This window comes from Rhinoderma darwinii, chromosome 3 (assembly GCF_050947455.1).
Source record: "Rhinoderma darwinii isolate aRhiDar2 chromosome 3, aRhiDar2.hap1, whole genome shotgun sequence".
NCBI classification, from domain to species: domain Eukaryota; kingdom Metazoa; phylum Chordata; class Amphibia; order Anura; family Rhinodermatidae; genus Rhinoderma; species Rhinoderma darwinii.
Window position 1 is genome coordinate 414,915,907 of NC_134689.1, and position 21,373 is coordinate 414,937,279.

The 21,373-nt window shown below is 36.7% G+C and overlaps 15 non-coding genes across 15 annotated transcripts; all 15 read left to right on the forward strand.

Moving 5' to 3' along the window:
* The first annotated feature begins 1,433 nt into the window (after window positions 1-1,433).
* TRNAQ-CUG (transfer RNA glutamine (anticodon CUG)) lies at window positions 1,434-1,505 on the forward strand. The gene has a single exon. It is a non-coding gene; the product is annotated as a tRNA-Gln (tRNA).
* Window positions 1,506-3,494: 1,989 nt separating this feature from the next.
* On the forward strand, window positions 3,495-3,566 carry TRNAQ-CUG (transfer RNA glutamine (anticodon CUG)). Its single transcript has one exon. It is a non-coding gene; the product is annotated as a tRNA-Gln (tRNA).
* A 3,375-nt stretch (window positions 3,567-6,941) lies between these two features.
* Window positions 6,942-7,013, forward strand: TRNAQ-CUG (transfer RNA glutamine (anticodon CUG)). Its single transcript has one exon. It is a non-coding gene; the product is annotated as a tRNA-Gln (tRNA).
* A 616-nt stretch (window positions 7,014-7,629) lies between these two features.
* Window positions 7,630-7,701, forward strand: TRNAQ-CUG (transfer RNA glutamine (anticodon CUG)). The gene has a single exon. It is a non-coding gene; the product is annotated as a tRNA-Gln (tRNA).
* A 1,307-nt stretch (window positions 7,702-9,008) lies between these two features.
* On the forward strand, window positions 9,009-9,080 carry TRNAQ-CUG (transfer RNA glutamine (anticodon CUG)). Its single transcript has one exon. It is a non-coding gene; the product is annotated as a tRNA-Gln (tRNA).
* A 1,306-nt stretch (window positions 9,081-10,386) lies between these two features.
* TRNAQ-CUG (transfer RNA glutamine (anticodon CUG)) lies at window positions 10,387-10,458 on the forward strand. Its single transcript has one exon. It is a non-coding gene; the product is annotated as a tRNA-Gln (tRNA).
* Window positions 10,459-11,765: 1,307 nt separating this feature from the next.
* Window positions 11,766-11,837, forward strand: TRNAQ-CUG (transfer RNA glutamine (anticodon CUG)). The gene has a single exon. It is a non-coding gene; the product is annotated as a tRNA-Gln (tRNA).
* Window positions 11,838-12,454: 617 nt separating this feature from the next.
* Window positions 12,455-12,526, forward strand: TRNAQ-CUG (transfer RNA glutamine (anticodon CUG)). The gene has a single exon. It is a non-coding gene; the product is annotated as a tRNA-Gln (tRNA).
* Window positions 12,527-13,832: 1,306 nt separating this feature from the next.
* TRNAQ-CUG (transfer RNA glutamine (anticodon CUG)) lies at window positions 13,833-13,904 on the forward strand. Its single transcript has one exon. It is a non-coding gene; the product is annotated as a tRNA-Gln (tRNA).
* Window positions 13,905-15,899: 1,995 nt separating this feature from the next.
* TRNAQ-CUG (transfer RNA glutamine (anticodon CUG)) lies at window positions 15,900-15,971 on the forward strand. The gene has a single exon. It is a non-coding gene; the product is annotated as a tRNA-Gln (tRNA).
* Window positions 15,972-16,587: 616 nt separating this feature from the next.
* Window positions 16,588-16,659, forward strand: TRNAQ-CUG (transfer RNA glutamine (anticodon CUG)). The gene has a single exon. It is a non-coding gene; the product is annotated as a tRNA-Gln (tRNA).
* Window positions 16,660-17,276: 617 nt separating this feature from the next.
* TRNAQ-CUG (transfer RNA glutamine (anticodon CUG)) lies at window positions 17,277-17,348 on the forward strand. The gene has a single exon. It is a non-coding gene; the product is annotated as a tRNA-Gln (tRNA).
* A 616-nt stretch (window positions 17,349-17,964) lies between these two features.
* TRNAQ-CUG (transfer RNA glutamine (anticodon CUG)) lies at window positions 17,965-18,036 on the forward strand. Its single transcript has one exon. It is a non-coding gene; the product is annotated as a tRNA-Gln (tRNA).
* Window positions 18,037-18,653: 617 nt separating this feature from the next.
* Window positions 18,654-18,725, forward strand: TRNAQ-CUG (transfer RNA glutamine (anticodon CUG)). Its single transcript has one exon. It is a non-coding gene; the product is annotated as a tRNA-Gln (tRNA).
* A 1,306-nt stretch (window positions 18,726-20,031) lies between these two features.
* On the forward strand, window positions 20,032-20,103 carry TRNAQ-CUG (transfer RNA glutamine (anticodon CUG)). The gene has a single exon. It is a non-coding gene; the product is annotated as a tRNA-Gln (tRNA).
* The last annotated feature ends 1,270 nt before the right edge of the window (window positions 20,104-21,373 follow it).

The window sequence follows — 21,373 nt, forward strand, 5'->3', positions numbered from 1 at the left end:
TTATTGTAATTACACGTACTGCCTGTTTAGTAGAAATATCCAAACTGCACTCTATTGTCAAGGGTTCCGTGGTGTAATGGTTAGCACTCTGCACTCTGAATCCAGCAATCTGAGTTCAACTCTCGGTGGGACCTTGCCACAGTTTACTTCCTTCTGAGTGTAATCCTTTTTCAATGAGGTATTGTATTGATAGTGATTGTTGAAAGCCATAAACACCATTTAACAACAAGAAAAATGTGATAATATTCTCTCGTAGAGATAATTAAACCAATGTATTTGAGGGCATATAAAATTAACAAATTTAAAGAGTCTTTTTATGGCATGTAATGCAAAAACTGGCTCTACTTCCAGCTCGTAGGGTGTTCAGTACAGACAGACCTTGGAAATTAGTATGATCCACATAGTAGATTATCCAATTGGAAACTAATTTACAGTCTTTTTGCCTTGGCAGTAGCTGCCTGACACTGGTTACAACAGTTAAGTTTTCAGTCAACTGAAATTCATAATTTCATTTCCCAGTTTTTTCCCATTGAGTTGTTAATAGTATTTTCCCTTTCCAAATGCAGGGTTCTAGCTTTTGTTATATAACCGCAATAGAAAATAATTGTACATCTTGGTGATCATGCAGGCACAGAAGCTATGCCCTCTTGATTATTGTGGGAGGTCGATTTTGAATGATAGCCGACCTGTTATTGTAATTACACGTACTCCCTGTTTAGTAGAAATATCCAAACTGCACTCTATTGTCAAGGGTTCCATGGTGTAATGGTCTGGACTCTGAATCCAGAAATCCGAGTTCAACTCTTGGTGGGACCTTGCCGCAGTTTACTTCCTTCTGAGTGTAATCCTTTTTCAATGAGGTATTGTATTGATAGTGATTGTTGTACGCCATAAACACGATTTAACAACAAAAAAAATGTGATAATATTCTCTCGTAGAGATAATTAAACCAATGTATTTTAGGGCATATAAAATTAACAAATTTAAAGAGTCTTTTTATGGCATGTAATGCAAACACTGGCTCTACTTCCAACTCGTAGGGTGTTCAGTACAGACAGACCTTGGAAATTAGTATTATCCACATAGTAGATTATCCAAATGGAAACTAATTTACAGTCTTTTTGCCTTGGCAGTAGCTGCCTGACACTGGTTACAACAGTTAAGTTTTCAGTCAACTGAAATTCATAATTTCATTTCCCAGTTTTTTCCCATTGAGTTGTTAATAGTATTTTCCCTTTCCAAATGCAGGGTACTAGCTTTTGTTATATAACCGCAATATAAATTAATTGTACATCTTGGTGATCATGCAGGCACAGAAGCTATGCCCTCTTGATTATTGTGGGAGGTCGATTTTGAATGATAGCCGACCTGTTATTGTAATTACACGTACTGCCTGTTTAGTAGAAATATCCAAACTGCACTCTATGGTCAAGGGTTCCATGGTATAATGGTTAGCACTCTGGACTCTGAATCCAGCAATCCGAGTTCAACTCTCGGTGGGACCTTGCCACAGTTTACTTCCTTCCACTCAGTAATCCTTTTTCAATGAGGTATTGTATTGATAGTGATTGTTGTACGCCATAAACACGATTTAACAACAAAAAAAATGTGATAATATTCTCTCGTAGAGATAATTAAACCAATGTATTTGAGGGCATATAAAATTAACAAATTTAAAGAGTCTTTTTATGGCATGTAATGCAAACACTGGCTCTACTTCCAACTCGTAGGGTGTTCAGTACAGACAGACCTTGGAAATTAGTATTATCCACATAGTAGATTATCCAAATGGAAACTAATTTACAGTCTTTTTGCCTTGGCAGTAGCTGCCTGACACTGGTTACAACAGTTAAGTTTTCAGTCAACTGAAATTCATAATTTCATTTCCCAGTTTTTTCCCATTGAGTTGTTAATAGTATTTTCCCTTTCCAAATGCAGGGTTCTAGCTTTTGTTATATAACCGCAATAGAAAATAATTGTACATCTTGGTGATCATGTAGGCACAGAAGCTATGCCCTCTTGATTATTGTGGGAGGTCGATTTTGAATGATAGCCGACCTGTTATTGTAATTACACGTACTGCCTGTTTAGTAGAAATATCCAAACTGCACTCTATTGTCAAGGGTTCCGTGGTGTAATGGTTGGCACTCTGCACTCTGAATCCAGCAATCCAAGTTCCACTCTCGGTGGGACCTTGCCACAGTTTACTTCCTTCTGAGTGTAATCCTTTTTCAATGAGGTATTGTATTGATAGTGATTGTTGTACGCCATAAACACGATTTAACAACAAAAAAAATTTGATAATATTCTCTCGTAGAGATAATTAAACCAATGTATTTGAGGGCATATAAAATTAACAAATTTAAAGAGTCTTTTTATGGCATGTAATGCAAACACTGGCTCTACTTCCAGCTCGTAGGGTGTTCAGTACAGACAGACCTTGGAAATTAGTATTATCCACATAGTAGATTATCCAAATGGAAACTAATTTACAGTCTTTTTGCCTTGGCAGTAGCTGCCTGACACTGGTTACAACAGTTAAGTTTTCAGTCAACTGAAATTCATAATTTCATTTCCCAGTTTTTTCCCATTGAGTTGTTAATAGTATTTTCCCTTTCCAAATGCAGGGTTCTAGCTTTTGTTATATAACCGCAATAGAAAATAATTGTACATCTTGGTGATCATGCAGGCACAGAAGCTATGCCCTCTTGATTATTGTGGGAGGTCGATTTTGAATGATAGCCGACCTGTTATTGTAATTACACGTACTCCCTGTTTAGTAGAAATATCCAAACTGCACTCTATTGTCAAGGGTTCCATGGTGTAATGGTCTGGACTCTGAATCCAGAAATCCGAGTTCAACTCTTGGTGGGACCTTGCCGCAGTTTACTTCCTTCTGAGTGTAATCCTTTTTCAATGAGGTATTGTATTGATAGTGATTGTTGTACGCCATAAACACGATTTAACAACAAAAAAAATGTGATAATATTCTCTCGTAGAGATAATTAAACCAATGTATTTTAGGGCATATAAAATTAACAAATTTAAAGAGTCTTTTTATGGCATGTAATGCAAACACTGGCTCTACTTCCAACTCGTAGGGTGTTCAGTACAGACAGACCTTGGAAATTAGTATTATCCACATAGTAGATTATCCAAATGGAAACTAATTTACAGTCTTTTTGCCTTGGCAGTAGCTGCCTGACACTGGTTACAACAGTTAAGTTTTCAGTCAACTGAAATTCATAATTTCATTTCCCAGTTTTTTCCCATTGAGTTGTTAATAGTATTTTCCCTTTCCAAATGCAGGGTACTAGCTTTTGTTATATAACCGCAATATAAATTAATTGTACATCTTGGTGATCATGCAGGCACAGAAGCTATGCCCTCTTGATTATTGTGGGAGGTCGATTTTGAATGATAGCCGACCTGTTATTGTAATTACACGTACTGCCTGTTTAGTAGAAATATCCAAACTGCACTCTATGGTCAAGGGTTCCATGGTATAATGGTTAGCACTCTGGACTCTGAATCCAGCAATCCGAGTTCAACTCTCGGTGGGACCTTGCCACAGTTTACTTCCTTCCACTCAGTAATCCTTTTTCAATGAGGTATTGTATTGATAGTGATTGTTGTACGCCATAAACACGATTTAACAACAAAAAAAATGTGATAATATTCTCTCGTAGAGATAATTAAACCAATGTATTTGAGGGCATATAAAATTAACAAATTTAAAGAGTCTTTTTATGGCATGTAATGCAAACACTGGCTCTACTTCCAACTCGTAGGGTGTTCAGTACAGACAGACCTTGGAAATTAGTATTATCCACATAGTAGATTATCCAAATGGAAACTAATTTACAGTCTTTTTGCCTTGGCAGTAGCTGCCTGACACTGGTTACAACAGTTAAGTTTTCAGTCAACTGAAATTCATAATTTCATTTCCCAGTTTTTTCCCATTGAGTTGTTAATAGTATTTTCCCTTTCCAAATGCAGGGTTCTAGCTTTTGTTATATAACCGCAATAGAAAATAATTGTACATCTTGGTGATCATGTAGGCACAGAAGCTATGCCCTCTTGATTATTGTGGGAGGTCGATTTTGAATGATAGCCGACCTGTTATTGTAATTACACGTACTGCCTGTTTAGTAGAAATATCCAAACTGCACTCTATTGTCAAGGGTTCCGTGGTGTAATGGTTGGCACTCTGCACTCTGAATCCAGCAATCCAAGTTCCACTCTCGGTGGGACCTTGCCACAGTTTACTTCCTTCTGAGTGTAATCCTTTTTCAATGAGGTATTGTATTGATAGTGATTGTTGTACGCCATAAACACGATTTAACAACAAAAAAAATTTGATAATATTCTCTCGTAGAGATAATTAAACCAATGTATTTGAGGGCATATAAAATTAACAAATTTAAAGAGTCTTTTTATGGCATGTAATGCAAACACTGGCTCTACTTCCAGCTCGTAGGGTGTTCAGTACAGACAGACCTTGGAAATTAGTATTATCCACATAGTAGATTATCCAAATGGAAACTAATTTACAGTCTTTTTGCCTTGGCAGTAGCTGCCTGACACTGGTTACAACAGTTAAGTTTTCAGTCAACTGAAATTCATAATTTCATTTCCCAGTTTTTTCCCATTGAGTTGTTAATAGTATTTTCCCTTTCCAAATGCAGGGTACTAGCTTTTGTTATATAACCGCAATATAAATTAATTGTACATCTTGGTGATCATGCAGGCACAGAAGCTATGCCCTCTTGATTATTGTGGGAGGTCGATTTTGAATGATAGCCGACCTGTTATTGTAATTACACGTACTGCCTGTTTAGTAGAAATATCCAAACTGCACTCTATTGTCAAGGGTTCCGTGGTGTAATGGTTAGCACTCTGCACTCTGAATCCAGCAATCCAAGTTCCACTCTCGGTGGGACCTTGCCACAGTTTACTTCCTTCTGAGTGTAATCCTTTTTCAATGAGGTATTGTATTGATAGTGATTGTTGTACGCCATAAACACGATTTAACAACAAAAAAAATGTGATAATATTCTCTCGTAGAGATAATTAAACCAATGTATTTGAGGGCATATAAAATTAACAAATTTAAAGAGTCTTTTTATGGCATGTAATGCAAACACTGGCTCTACTTCCAGCTCGTAGGGTGTTCAGTACAGACAGACCTTGGAAATTAGTATTATCCACATAGTAGATTATCCAAATGGAAACTAATTTACAGTCTTTTTGCCTTGGCAGTAGCTGCCTGACACTGGTTACAACAGTTAAGTTTTCAGTCAACTGAAATTCATAATTTCATTTCCCAGTTTTTTCCCATTGAGTTGTTAATAGTATTTTCCCTTTCCAAATGCAGGGTTCTAGCTTTTGTTATATAACCGCAATAGAAAATAATTGTACATCTTGGTGATCATGTAGGCACAGAAGCTATGCCCTCTTGATTATTGTGGGAGGTCGATTTTGAATGATAGCCGACCTGTTATTGTAATTACACGTACTGCCTGTTTAGTAGAAATATCCAAACTGCACTCTATTGTCAAGGGTTCCATGGTGTAATGGTTAGCCCTCTGCACTCTGAATCCAGCAATCCAAGTTCCACTCTCGGTGGGACCTTGCCACAGTTTACTTCCTTCTGAGTGTAATCCTTTTTCAATGAGGTATTGTATTGATAGTGATTGTTGTACGCCATAAACACGATTTAACAAAAAAAAAAATGTGATAATATTCTCTCGTAGAGATAATTAAACCAATGTATTTGAGGGCATATAAAATTAACAAATTTAAAGAGTCTTTTTATGGCATGTAATGCAAACACCGGCTCTACTTCCAGCTCGTAGGGTGTTCAGTACAGACAGACCTTGGAAATTAGTATTATCCACATAGTAGATTATCCAAATGGAAACTAATTTACAGTCTTTTTGCCTTGGCAGTAGCTGCCTGACACTGGTTACAACAGTTAAGTTTTCAGTCAACTGAAATTCATAATTTCATTTCCCAGTTTTTTCCCATTGAGTTGTTAATAGTATTTTCCCTTTCCAAATGCAGGGTTCTAGCTTTTGTTATATAACCGCAATAGAAAATAATTGTACATCTTGGTGATCATGCAGGCACAGAAGCTATGCCCTCTTGATTATTGTGGGAGGTCGATTTTGAATGATAGCCGACCTGTTATTGTAATTACACGTACTGCCTCTTTAGTAGAAATATCCAAACTGCACTCTATTGTCAAGGGTTCCATGGTGTAATGGTTAGCACTCTGCACTCTGAATCCAGCAATCCCAGTTCCACTCTCGGTGGGACCTTGCCACAGTTTACTTCCTTCTGAGTGTTATCCTTTTTCAATGAGGTATTGTATTGATAGTGATTGTTGTACACCATAAACACGATTTAACAACAACAAAAAATGTGATAATATTCTCTCGTAGAGATAATTAAACCAATGTAATTGAGGGCATATAAAATTAACAAATTTAAAGAGTCTTTTTATGGCATGTAATGCAAACACTGGCTCTACTTCCAGCTCGTAGGGTGTTCAGTACAGGCAGACCTTGGAAATTAGTATTATCCACATTGTAGATTATCCAAATGGAAACTAATTTACAGTCTTTTTGCCTTGGCAGTAGCTGCCTGACACTGGTTACAACAGTTAAGTTTTCAGTCAACTGAAATTTATAATTTAATTTCCCAGTTTTTTCCCATTGAGTTGTTAATAGTATTTTCACTTTCCAAATGCAGGGTTCTAGCTTTTGTTATATAACCGCAATAGAAAATAATTGTACATCTTGGTGATCATGCAGGCACAGAAGCTATGCCCTCTTGATTATTGTGGGAGGTCGATTTTGAATGATAGCCGACCTGTTATTGTAATTACACGTACTCCCTGTTTAGTAGAAATATCCAAACTACACTCTATTTTCAAGGGTTCCATGGTGTAATGGTTAGCACTCTGGACTCTGAATCCAGCAATCCGAGTTCAACTCTTGGTGGGACCTTGCCACAGTTTACCTCCTTCTTAGTGTAATCCTTTTTCAATGAGGTGTTGTATTGATAGTGATTGTTGTACGCCATAAACACGATTTAACAACAAAAAAATGTGATAATATTCTCTCGTAGAGATAATTAAACCAATGTATTTGAGGGCATATAAAATTAACAAATTTAAAGAGTCTTTTTATGGCATGTAATGCAAACACTGGCTCTACTTCCAGCTCGTAGGGTGTTCAGTACAGACAGACCTTGGAAATTAGTATTATCCACATTGTAGATTATCCAAATGGAAACTAATTTACAGTCTTTTTGCCTTGGCAGTAGCTGCCTGACACTGGTTACAACAGTTAAGTTTTCAGTCAACTGAAATTCATAATTTCATTTCCCAGTTTTTTCCCATTGAGTTGTTAATAGTATTTTCCCTTTCCAAATGCAGGGTTCTAGCTTTTAGTATATAACCGCAATAGAAAATAATTGTACATCTTGGTGATCATGTAGGCACAGAAGCTATGCCCTCTTGATTATTGTGGGAGGTCGATTTTGAATGATAGCCGACCTGTTATTGTAATTACACGTACTGCCTGTTTAGTAGAAATATCCAAACTGCACTCTATTGTCAAGGGTTCCATGGTGTAATGGTTAGCACTCTGGACTCTGAATTCAGCGATCCAAGTTCAACTCTCGGTGGGACCTTGCCACAGTTTACTTCCTTCTGAGTGTAATCCTTTTTCAATGAGGTATTGTATTGATAGTGATTGTTGTACGCCATAAACACGATTTAACAACAAAAAAAATGTGATAATATTCTCTCGTAGAGATAATTAAACCAATGTATTTGAGGGCATATAAAATTAACAAATTTAAAGAGTCTTTTTATGGCATGTAATGCAAACACTGGCTCTACTTCCAGCTCGTAGGGTGTTCAGTACAGACAGACCTTGGAAATTAGTATGATCCACATTGTAGATTATCCAATTGGAAACTAATTTACAGTCCTTTTGCCTTGGCAGTAGCTGCCTGACACTGGTTACAACAGTTAAGTTTTCAGTCAACTGAAATTCATAATTTCATTTCCCAGTTTTTTCCCATTGAGTTGTTAATAGTATTTTCCCTTTCCAAATGCAGGGTTCTAGCTTTTGTTATATAACCGCAATAGAAAATAATTGTACATCTTGGTGATCATGCAGGCACAGAAGCTATGCCCTCTTGATTATTGTGGGAGGTCGATTTTGAATGATAGCCGACCTGTTATTGTAATTACACGTACTGCCTGTTTAGTAGAAATATCCAAACTGCACTCTATTGTCAAGGGTTCCATGGTGTAATGGTTAGCACTCTGCACTCTGAATCCAGCAATCCCAGTTCCACTCTCGGTGGGACCTTGCCACAGTTTACTTCCTTCTGAGTGTTATCCTTTTTCAATGAGGTATTGTATTGATAGTGATTGTTGTACACCATAAACACGATTTAACAACAACAAAAAATGTGATAATATTCTCTCGTAGAGATAATTAAACCAATGTAATTGAGGGCATATAAAATTAACAAATTTAAAGAGTCTTTTTATGGCATGTAATGCAAACACTGGCTCTACTTCCAGCTCGTAGGGTGTTCAGTACAGGCAGACCTTGGAAATTAGTATTATCCACATTGTAGATTATCCAAATGGAAACTAATTTACAGTCTTTTTGCCTTGGCAGTAGCTGCCTGACACTGGTTACAACAGTTAAGTTTTCAGTCAACTGAAATTTATAATTTAATTTCCCAGTTTTTTCCCATTGAGTTGTTAATAGTATTTTCACTTTCCAAATGCAGGGTTCTAGCTTTTGTTATATAACCGCAATAGAAAATAATTGTACATCTTGGTGATCATGCAGGCACAGAAGCTATGCCCTCTTGATTATTGTGGGAGGTCGATTTTGAATGATAGCCGACCTGTTATTGTAATTACACGTACTGCCTGTTTAGTAGAAATATCCAAACTACACTCTATTTTCAAGGGTTCCATGGTGTAATGGTTAGCACTCTGGACTCTGAATCCAGCAATCCGAGTTCAACTCTTGGTGGGACCTTGCCACAGTTTACCTCCTTCTTAGTGTAATCCTTTTTCAATGAGGTGTTGTATTGATAGTGATTGTTGTACGCCATAAACATGATTTAACAACAAAAAAATGTGATAATATTCTCTCGTAGAGATAATTAAACCAATGTATTTGAGGGAATATAAAATTAACAAATTTAAAGAGTCTTTTTATGGCATGTAATGCAAACACTGGCTCTACTTCCAGCTCGTAGGGTGTTCAGTACAGACAGACCTTGGAAATTAGTATGATCCACATTGTAGATTATCCAATTGGAAACTAATTTACAGTCCTTTTGCCTTGGCAGTAGCTGCCTGACACTGGTTACAACAGTTAAGTTTTCAGTCAACTGAAATTCATAATTTCATTTCCCAGTTTTTTCCCATTGAGTTGTTAATAGTATTTTCCCTTTCCAAATGCAGGGTTCTAGCTTTTGTTATATAACCGCAATAGAAAATAATTGTACATCTTGGTGATCATGCAGGCACAGAAGCTATGCCCTCTTGATTATTGTGGGAGGTCGATTTTGAATGATAGCCGACCTGTTATTGTAATTACACGTACTGCCTGTTTAGTAGAAATATCCAAACTGCACTCTATTGTCAAGGGTTCCATGGTGTAATGGTTAGCACTCTGCACTCTGAATCCAGCAATCCCAGTTCCACTCTCGGTGGGACCTTGCCACAGTTTACTTCCTTCTGAGTGTTATCCTTTTTCAATGAGGTATTGTATTGATAGTGATTGTTGTACACCATAAACACGATTTAACAACAACAAAAAATGTGATAATATTCTCTCGTAGAGATAATTAAACCAATGTAATTGAGGGCATATAAAATTAACAAATTTAAAGAGTCTTTTTATGGCATGTAATGCAAACACTGGCTCTACTTCCAGCTCGTAGGGTGTTCAGTACAGGCAGACCTTGGAAATTAGTATTATCCACATTGTAGATTATCCAAATGGAAACTAATTTACAGTCTTTTTGCCTTGGCAGTAGCTGCCTGACACTGGTTACAACAGTTAAGTTTTCAGTCAACTGAAATTTATAATTTAATTTCCCAGTTTTTTCCCATTGAGTTGTTAATAGTATTTTCACTTTCCAAATGCAGGGTTCTAGCTTTTGTTATATAACCGCAATAGAAAATAATTGTACATCTTGGTGATCATGCAGGCACAGAAGCTATGCCCTCTTGATTATTGTGGGAGGTCGATTTTGAATGATAGCCGACCTGTTATTGTAATTACACGTACTGCCTGTTTAGTAGAAATATCCAAACTACACTCTATTTTCAAGGGTTCCATGGTGTAATGGTTAGCACTCTGGACTCTGAATCCAGCAATCCGAGTTCAACTCTTGGTGGGACCTTGCCACAGTTTACCTCCTTCTTAGTGTAATCCTTTTTCAATGAGGTGTTGTATTGATAGTGATTGTTGTACGCCATAAACACGATTTAACAACAAAAAAAATGTGATAATATTCTCTCGTAGAGATAATTAAACCAATGTATTTGAGGGCATATAAAATTAACAAATTTAAAGAGTCTTTTTATGGCATGTAATGCAAACACTGGCTCTACTTCCAGCTCGTAGGGTGTTCAGTACAGACAGACCTTGGAAATTAGTATTATCCACATTGTAGATTATCCAAATGGAAACTAATTTACAGTCTTTTTGCCTTGGCAGTAGCTGCCTGACACTGGTTACAACAGTTAAGTTTTCAGTCAACTGAAATTCATAATTTCATTTCCCAGTTTTTTCCCATTGAGTTGTTAATAGTATTTTCCCTTTCCAAATGCAGGGTTCTAGCTTTTAGTATATAACCGCAATAGAAAATAATTGTACATCTTGGTGATCATGCAGGCACAGAAGCTATGCCCTCTTGATTATTGTGGGAGGTCGATTTTGAATGATAGCCGACCTGTTATTGTAATTACACGTACTGCCTGTTTAGTAGAAATATTCAAACTGCACTCTATTGTCAAGGGTTCCATGGTGTAATGGTTAGCACTCTGCACTCTGAATCCAGCAATCCGAGTTCCACTCTCGGTGGGACCTTACCACAGTTTACTTCCTTCTGAGTGTTATCCTTTTTCAATGAGGTATTGTATTGATAGTGATTGTTGTACGCCATAAACACGATTTAACAACAATAAAATATGTGATAATATTCTCTCGTAGAGATAATTAAACCAATGTATTTGAGGGCATATAAAATTAACAAATTTAAAGAGTCTTTTTATGGCATGTAATGCAAACACTGGCTCTACTTCCAGCTCGTAGGTTGTTCAGTACAGACAGACCTTGGAAATTAGTATTATCCACATAGTAGATTATCCAAATGGAAACTAATTTACAGTCTTTTTGCCTTGGCAGTAGCTGCCTGACACTGGTTATAACAGTTAAGTTTTCAGTCAACTGAAATTCATAATTTCATTTCCCAGTTTTTTCCCATTGAGTTGTTAATAGTATTTTCCCTTTCCAAATGCAGGGTTCTAGCTTTTGTTATATAACCGCAATAGAAAATAATTGTACATCTTGGTGATCATGTAGGCACAGAAGCTATGCCCTCTTGATTATTGTGGGAGGTCGATTTTGAATGATAGCCGACCTGTTATTGTAATTACACGTACTGCCTGTTTAGTAGAAATATCCAAACTGCACTCTATTGTCAAGGGTTCCATGGTGTAATGGTTAGCACTCTGGACTCTGAATCCAGCAATCCAAGTTCAACTCTCGGTGGGACCTTGCCACAGTTTACTTCCTTCTCAGTGTAATCCTTTTTCAATGAGGTATTGTATTGATAGTGATTGTTGTACGCCATAAACACGATTTAACAACAAAAAAAATGTGATAATATTCTCTCGTAGAGATAATTAAACCAATGTATTTGAGGGCATATAAAATTAACAAATTTAAAGAGACTTTTTATGGCATGTAATGCAAATACTGGCTCTACTTCCAGCTCGTAGGGTGTTCAGTACAGACAGACCTAGGAAATTAGTATTATCCACATAGTAGATTATCCAAATGGAAACTAATTTACAGTCTTTTTGCCTTGGCAGTAGCTGCCTGACACTGGTTACAACAGTTAAGTTTTCAGTCAACTGAAATTTATAATTTAATTTCCCAGTTTTTTCCCATTGAGTTGTTAATAGTATTTTCACTTTCCAAATGCAGGGTTCTAGCTTTTGTTATATAACCGCAATAGAAAATAATTGTACATCTTGGTGATCATGCAGGCACAGAAGCTATGCCCTCTTGATTATTGTGGGAGGTCGATTTTGAATGATAGCCGACCTGTTATTGTAATTACACGTACTGCCTGTTTAGTAGAAATATCCAAACTACACTCTATTTTCAAGGGTTCCATGGTGTAATGGTTAGCACTCTGGACTCTGAATCCAGCAATCCGAGTTCAACTCTTGGTGGGACCTTGCCACAGTTTACCTCCTTCTTAGTGTAATCCTTTTTCAATGAGGTGTTGTATTGATAGTGATTGTTGTACGCCATAAACACGATTTAACAACAAAAAAATGTGATAATATTCTCTCGTAGAGATAATTAAACCAATGTATTTGAGGGCATATAAAATTAACAAATTTAAAGAGTCTTTTTATGGCATGTAATGCAAACACTGGCTCTACTTCCAGCTCGTAGGGTGATCAGTACAGACAGACCTTGGAAATTAGTATTATCCACATTGTAGATTATCCAAATGGAAACTAATTTACAGTCTTTTTGCCTTGGCAGTAGCTGCCTGACACTGGTTACAACAGTTAAGTTTTCAGTCAACTGAAATTCATAATTTCATTTCCCAGTTTTTTCCCATTGAGTTGTTAATAGTATTTTCCCTTTCCAAATGCAGGGTTCTAGCTTTTAGTATATAACCGCAATAGAAAATAATTGTACATCTTGGTGATCATGCAGGCACAGAAGCTATGCCCTCTTGATTATTGTGGGAGGTCGATTTTGAATGATAGCCGACCTGTTATTGTAATTACACGTACTGCCTCTTTAGTAGAAATATCCAAACTGCACTCTATTGTCAAGGGTTCCATGGTGTAATGGTTAGCACTCTGCACTCTGAATCCAGCAATCCCAGTTCCACTCTCGGTGGGACCTTGCCACAGTTTACTTCCTTCTGAGTGTTATCCTTTTTCAATGAGGTATTGTATTGATAGTGATTGTTGTACACCATAAACACGATTTAACAACAACAAAAAATGTGATAATATTCTCTCGTAGAGATAATTAAACCAATGTAATTGAGGGCATATAAAATTAACAAATTTAAAGAGTCTTTTTATGGCATGTAATGCAAACACTGGCTCTACTTCCAGCTCGTAGGGTGTTCAGTACAGGCAGACCTTGGAAATTAGTATTATCCACATTGTAGATTATCCAAATGGAAACTAATTTACAGTCTTTTTGCCTTGGCAGTAGCTGCCTGACACTGGTTACAACAGTTAAGTTTTCAGTCAACTGAAATTTATAATTTAATTTCCCAGTTTTTTCCCATTGAGTTGTTAATAGTATTTTCACTTTCCAAATGCAGGGTTCTAGCTTTTGTTATATAACCGCAATAGAAAATAATTGTACATCTTGGTGATCATGTAGGCACAGAAGCTATGCCCTCTTGATTATTGTGGGAGGTCGATTTTGAATGATAGCCGACCTGTTATTGTAATTACACGTACTGCCTGTTTAGTAGAAATATCCAAACTGCACTCTATTGTCAAGGGTTCCATGGTGTAATGGTTAGCACTCTGGACTCTGAATCCAGCAATCCAAGTTCAACTCTCGGTGGGACCTTGCCACAGTTTACTTCCTTCTCAGTGTAATCCTTTTTCAATGAGGTATTGTATTGATAGTGATTGTTGTACGCCATAAACACGATTTAACAACAAAAAAAATGTGATAATATTCTCTCGTAGAGATAATTAAACCAATGTATTTGAGGGCATATAAAATTAACAAATTTAAAGAGACTTTATATGGCATGTAATGCAAATACTGGCTCTACTTCCAGCTCGTAGGGTGTTCAGTACAGACAGACCTAGGAAATTAGTATTATCCACATAGTAGATTATCCAAATGGAAACTAATTTACAGTCTTTTTGCCTTGGCAGTAGCTGCCTGACACTGGTTACAACAGTTAAGTTTTCAGTCAACTGAAATTTATAATTTAATTTCCCAGTTTTTTCCCATTGAGTTGTTAATAGTATTTTCACTTTCCAAATGCAGGGTTCTAGCTTTTGTTATATAACCGCAATAGAAAATAATTGTACATCTTGGTGATCATGCAGGCACAGAAGCTATGCCCTCTTGATTATTGTGGGAGGTCGATTTTGAATGATAGCCGACCTGTTATTGTAATTACACGTACTGCCTGTTTAGTAGAAATATCCAAACTACACTCTATTTTCAAGGGTTCCATGGTGTAATGGTTTGCACTCTGGACTCTGAATCCAGCAATCCGAGTTCAACTCTTGGTGGGACCTTGCCACAGTTTACCTCCTTCTTAGTGTAATCCTTTTTCAATGAGGTGTTGTATTGATAGTGATTGTTGTACGCCATAAACACGATTTAACAACAAAAAAATGTGATAATATTCTCTCGTAGAGATAATTAAACCAATGTATTTGAGGGCATATAAAATTAACAAATTTAAAGAGTCTTTTTATGGCATGTAATGCAAACACTGGCTCTACTTCCAGCTCGTAGGGTGTTCAGTACAGACAGACCTTGGAAATTAGTATTATCCACATTGTAGATTATCCAAATGGAAACTAATTTACAGTCTTTTTGCCTTGGCAGTAGCTGCCTGACACTGGTTACAACAGTTAAGTTTTCAGTCAACTGAAATTCATAATTTCATTTCCCAGTTTTTTCCCATTGAGTTGTTAATAGTATTTTCCCTTTCCAAATGCAGGGTTCTAGCTTTTAGTATATAACCGCAATAGAAAATAATTGTACATCTTGGTGATCATGCAGGCACAGAAGCTATGCCCTCTTGATTATTGTGGGAGGTCGATTTTGAATGATAGCCGACCTGTTATTGTAATTACACGTACTGCCTCTTTAGTAGAAATATCCAAACTGCACTCTATTGTCAAGGGTTCCATGGTGTAATGGTTAGCACTCTGCACTCTGAATCCAGCAATCCCAGTTCCACTCTCGGTGGGACCTTGCCACAGTTTACTTCCTTCTGAGTGTTATCCTTTTTCAATGAGGTATTGTATTGATAGTGATTGTTGTACACCATAAACACGATTTAACAACAACAAAAAATGTGATAATATTCTCTCGTAGAGATAATTAAACCAATGTAATTGAGGGCATATAAAATTAACAAATTTAAAGAGTCTTTTTATGGCATGTAATGCAAACACTGGCTCTACTTCCAGCTCGTAGGGTGTTCAGTACAGGCAGACCTTGGAAATTAGTATTATCCACATTGTAGATTATCCAAATGGAAACTAATTTACAGTCTTTTTGCCTTGGCAGTAGCTGCCTGACACTGGTTACAACAGTTAAGTTTTCAGTCAACTGAAATTTATAATTTAATTTCCCAGTTTTTTCCCATTGAGTTGTTAATAGTATTTTCACTTTCCAAATGCAGGGTTCTAGCTTTTGTTATATAACCGCAATAGAAAATAATTGTACATCTTGGTGATCATGCAGGCACAGAAGCTATGCCCTCTTGATTATTGTGGGAGGTCGATTTTGAATGATAGCCGACCTGTTATTGTAATTACACGTACTGCCTGTTTAGTAGAAATATCCAAACTACACTCTATTTTCAAGGGTTCCATGGTGTAATGGTTAGCACTCTGGACTCTGAATCCAGCAATCCGAGTTCAACTCTTGGTGGGACCTTGCCACAGTTTACCTCCTTCTTAGTGTAATCCTTTTTCAATGAGGTGTTGTATTGATAGTGATTGTTGTACGCCATAAACACGATTTAACAACAAAAAAATGTGATAATATTCTCTCGTAGAGATAATTAAACCAATGTATTTGAGGGCATATAAAATTAACAAATTTAAAGAGTCTTTTTATGGCATGTAATGCAAACACTGGCTCTACTTCCAGCTCGTAGGTTGTTCAGTACAGACAGACCTTGGAAATTAGTATTATCCACATAGTAGATTATCCAAATGGAAACTAATTTACAGTCTTTTTGCCTTGGCAGTAGCTGCCTGACACTGGTTATAACAGTTAAGTTTTCAGTCAACTGAAATTCATAATTTCATTTCCCAGTTTTTTCCCATTGAGTTGTTAATAGTATTTTCCCTTTCCAAATGCAGGGTTCTAGCTTTTGTTATATAACCGCAATAGAAAATAATTGTACATCTTGGTGATCATGTAGGCACAGAAGCTATGCCCTCTTGATTATTGTGGGAGGTCGATTTTGAATGATAGCCGACCTGTTATTGTAATTACACGTACTGCCTGTTTAGTAGAAATATCCAAACTACACTCTATTGTCAAGGGTTCCATGGTGTAATGGTTAGCACTCTGGACTCTGAATCCAGCAATCCAAGTTCAACTCTCGGTGGGACCTTGCCACAGTTTACTTCCTTCTCAGTGTAATCCTTTTTCAATGAGGTATTGTATTGATAGTGATTGTTGTACGCCATAAACACGATTTAACAACAAAAAAAATGTGATAATATTCTCTCGTAGAGATAATTAAACCAATGTATTTGAGGGCATATAAAATTAACAAATTTAAAGAGACTTTTTATGGCATGTAATGCAAATACTGGCTCTACTTCCAGCTCGTAGGGTGTTCAGTACAGACAGACCTAGGAAATTAGTATTATCCACATAGTAGATTATCCAAATGGAAACTAATTTACAGTCTTTTTGCCTTGGCAGTAGCTGCCTGACACTGGTTACAACAGTTAAGTTTTCAGTCAACTGAAATTTATAATTTAATTTCCCAGTTTTTTCCCATTGAGTTGTTAATAGTATTTTCACTTTCCAAATGCAGGGTTCTAGCTTTTGTTATATAACCGCAATAGAAAATAATTGTACATCTTGGTGATCATGCAGGCACAGAAGCTATGCCCTCTTGATTATTGTGGGAGGTCGATTTTGAATGATAGCCGACCTGTTATTGTAATTACACGTACTGCCTGTTTAGTAGAAATATCCAAACTACACTCTATTTTCAAGGGTTCCATGGTGTAATGGTTAGCACTCTGGACTCTGAATCCAGCAATCCGAGTTCAACTCTTGGTGGGACCTTGCCACAGTTTACCTCCTTCTTAGTGTAATCCTTTTTCAATGAGGTGTTGTATTGATAGTGATTGTTGTACGCCATAAACACGATTTAACAACAAAAAAATGTGATAATATTCTCTCGTAGAGATAATTAAACCAATGTATTTGAGGGCATATAAAATTAACAAATTTAAAGAGTCTTTTTATGGCATGTAATGCAAACACTGGCTCTACTTCCAGCTCGTAGGGTGTTCAGTACAGACAGACCTTGGAAATTAGTATTATCCACATTGTAGATTATCCAAATGGAAACTAATTTACAGTCTTTTTGCCTTGGCAGTAGCTGCCTGACACTGGTTACAACAGTTAAGTTTTCAGTCAACTGAAATTCATAATTTCATTTCCCAGTTTTTTCCCATTGAGTTGTTAATAGTATTTTCCCTTTCCAAATGCAGGGTTCTAGCTTTTAGTATATAACCGCAATAGAAAATAATTGTACATCTTGGTGATCATGCAGGCACAGAAGCTATGCCCTCTTGATTATTGTGGGAGGTCGATTTTGAATGATAGCCGACCTGTTATTGTAATTACACGTACTGCCTGTTTAGTAGAAATATCCAAACTGCACTCTATTGTCAAGGGTTCCATGGTGTAATGGTTAGCACTCTGGACTCTGAATCCAGCAATCCAAGTTCAACTCTCGGTGGGACCTTGCCACAGTTTACTTCCTTCTCAGTGTAATCCTTTTTCAATGAGGTATTGTATTGATAGTGATTGTTGTACGCCATAAACACGATTTAACAACAAAAAAAATGTGATAATATTCTCTCGTAGAGATAATTAAACCAATGTATTTGAGGGCATATAAAATTAACAAATTTAAAGAGACTTTTTATGGCATGTAATGCAAATACTGGCTCTACTTCCAGCTCGTAGGGTGTTCAGTACAGACAGACCTAGGAAATTAGTATTATCCACATAGTAGATTATCCAAATGGAAACTAATTTACAGTCTTTTTGCCTTGGCAGTAGCTGCCTGACACTGGTTACAACAGTTAAGTTTTCAGTCAACTGAAATTTATAATTTAATTTCCCAGTTTTTTCCCATTGAGTTGTTAATAGTATTTTCACTTTCCAAATGCAGGGTTCTAGCTTTTGTTATATAACCGCAATAGAAAATAATTGTACATCTTGGTGATCATGCAGGCACAGAAGCTATGCCCTCTTGATTATTGTGGGAGGTCGATTTTGAATGATAGCCGACCTGTTATTGTAATTACACGTACTGCCTGTTTAGTAGAAATATCCAAACTACACTCTATTTTCAAGGGTTCCATGGTGTAATGGTTAGCACTCTGGACTCTGAATCCAGCAATCCGAGTTCAACTCTTGGTGGGACCTTGCCACAGTTTACCTCCTTCTTAGTGTAATCCTTTTTCAATGAGGTGTTGTATTGATAGTGATTGTTGTACGCCATAAACACGATTTAACAACAAAAAAATGTGATAATATTCTCTCGTAGAGATAATTAAACCAATGTATTTGAGGGCATATAAAATTAACAAATTTAAAGAGTCTTTTTATGGCATGTAATGCAAACACTGGCTCTACTTCCAGCTCGTAGGGTGTTCAGTACAGACAGACCTTGGAAATTAGTATTATCCACATTGTAGATTATCCAAATGGAAACTAATTTACAGTCTTTTTGCCTTGGCAGTAGCTGCCTGACACTGGTTACAACAGTTAAGTTTTCAGTCAACTGAAATTCATAATTTCATTTCCCAGTTTTTTCCCATTGAGTTGTTAATAGTATTTTCCCTTTCCAAATGCAGGGTTCTAGCTTTTAGTATATAACCGCAATAGAAAATAATTGTACATCTTGGTGATCATGCAGGCACAGAAGCTATGCCCTCTTGATTATTGTGGGAGGTCGATTTTGAATGATAGCCGACCTGTTATTGTAATTACACGTACTGCCTCTTTAGTAGAAATATCCAAACTGCACTCTATTGTCAAGGGTTCCATGGTGTAATGGTTAGCACTCTGCACTCTGAATCCAGCAATCCCAGTTCCACTCTCGGTGGGACCTTGCCACAGTTTACTTCCTTCTGAGTGTTATCCTTTTTCAATGAGGTATTGTATTGATAGTGATTGTTGTACACCATAAACACGATTTAACAACAACAAAAAATGTGATAATATTCTCTCGTAGAGATAATTAAACCAATGTAATTGAGGGCATATAAAATTAACAAATTTAAAGAGTCTTTTTATGGCATGTAATGCAAACACTGGCTCTACTTCCAGCTCGTAGGGTGTTCAGTACAGGCAGACCTTGGAAATTAGTATTATCCACATTGTAGATTATCCAAATGGAAACTAATTTACAGTCTTTTTGCCTTGGCAGTAGCTGCCTGACACTGGTTACAACAGTTAAGTTTTCAGTCAACTGAAATTTATAATTTAATTTCCCAGTTTTTTCCCATTGAGTTGTTAATAGTATTTTCACTTTCCAAATGCAGGGTTCTAGCTTTTGTTATATAACCGCAATAGAAAATAATTGTACATCTTGGTGATCATGCAGGCACAGAAGCTATGCCCTCTTGATTATTGTGGGAGGTCGATTTTGAATGATAGCCGACCTGTTATTGTAATTACACGTACTGCCTGTTTAGTAGAAATATCCAAACTACACTCTATTTTCAAGGGTTCCATGGTGTAATGGTTAGCACTCTGGACTCTGAATCCAGCAATCCGAGTTCAACTCTTGGTGGGACCTTGCCACAGTTTACCTCCTTCTTAGTGTAATCCTTTTTCAATGAGGTGTTGTATTGATAGTGATTGTTGTACGCCATAAACACGATTTAACAACAAAAAAATGTGATAATATTCTCTCGTAGAGATAATTAAACCAATGTATTTGAGGGCATATAAAATTAACAAATTTAAAGAGTCTTTTTATGGCATGTAATGCAAACACTGGCTCTACTTCCAGCTCGTAGGGTGTTCAGTACAGACAGACCTTGGAAATTAGTATTATCCACATTGTAGATTATCCAAATGGAAACTAATTTACAGTCTTTTTGCCTTGGCAGTAGCTGCCTGACACTGGTTACAACAGTTAAGTTTTCAGTCAACTGAAATTCATAATTTCATTTCCCAGTTTTTTCCCATTGAGTTGTTAATAGTATTTTCCCTTTCCAAATGCAGGGTTCTAGCTTTTAGTATATAACCGCAATAGAAAATAATTGTACATCTTGGTGATCATGCAGGCACAGAAGCTATGCCCTCTTGATTATTGTGGGAGGTCGATTTTGAATGATAGCCGACCTGTTATTGTAATTACACGTACTGCCTCTTTAGTAGAAATATCCAAACTGCACTCTATTGTCAAGGGTTCCATGGTGTAATGGTTAGCACTCTGCACTCTGAATCCAGCAATCCCAGTTCCACTCTCGGTGGGACCTTGCCACAGTTTACTTCCTTCTGAGTGTTATCCTTTTTCAATGAGGTATTGTATTGATAGTGATTGTTGTACACCATAAACACGATTTAACAACAACAAAAAATGTGATAATATTCTCTCGTAGAGATAATTAAACCAATGTAATTGAGGGCATATAAAATTAACAAATTTAAAGAGTCTTTTTATGGCATGTAATGCAAACACTGGCTCTACTTCCAGCTCGTAGGGTGTTCAGTACAGGCAGACCTTGGAAATTAGTATTATCCACATTGTAGATTATCCAAATGGAAACTAATTTACAGTCTTTTTGCCTTGGCAGTAGCTGCCTGACACTGGTTACAACAGTTAAGTTTTCAGTCAACTGAAATTTATAATTTAATTTCCCAGTTTTTTCCCATTGAGTTGTTAATAGTATTTTCACTTTCCAAATGCAGGGTTCTAGCTTTTGTTATATAACCGCAATAGAAAATAATTGTACATCTTGGTGATCATGCAGGCACAGAAGCTATGCCCTCTTGATTATTGTGGGAGGTCGATTTTGAATGATAGCCGACCTGTTATTGTAATTACACGTACTGCCTGT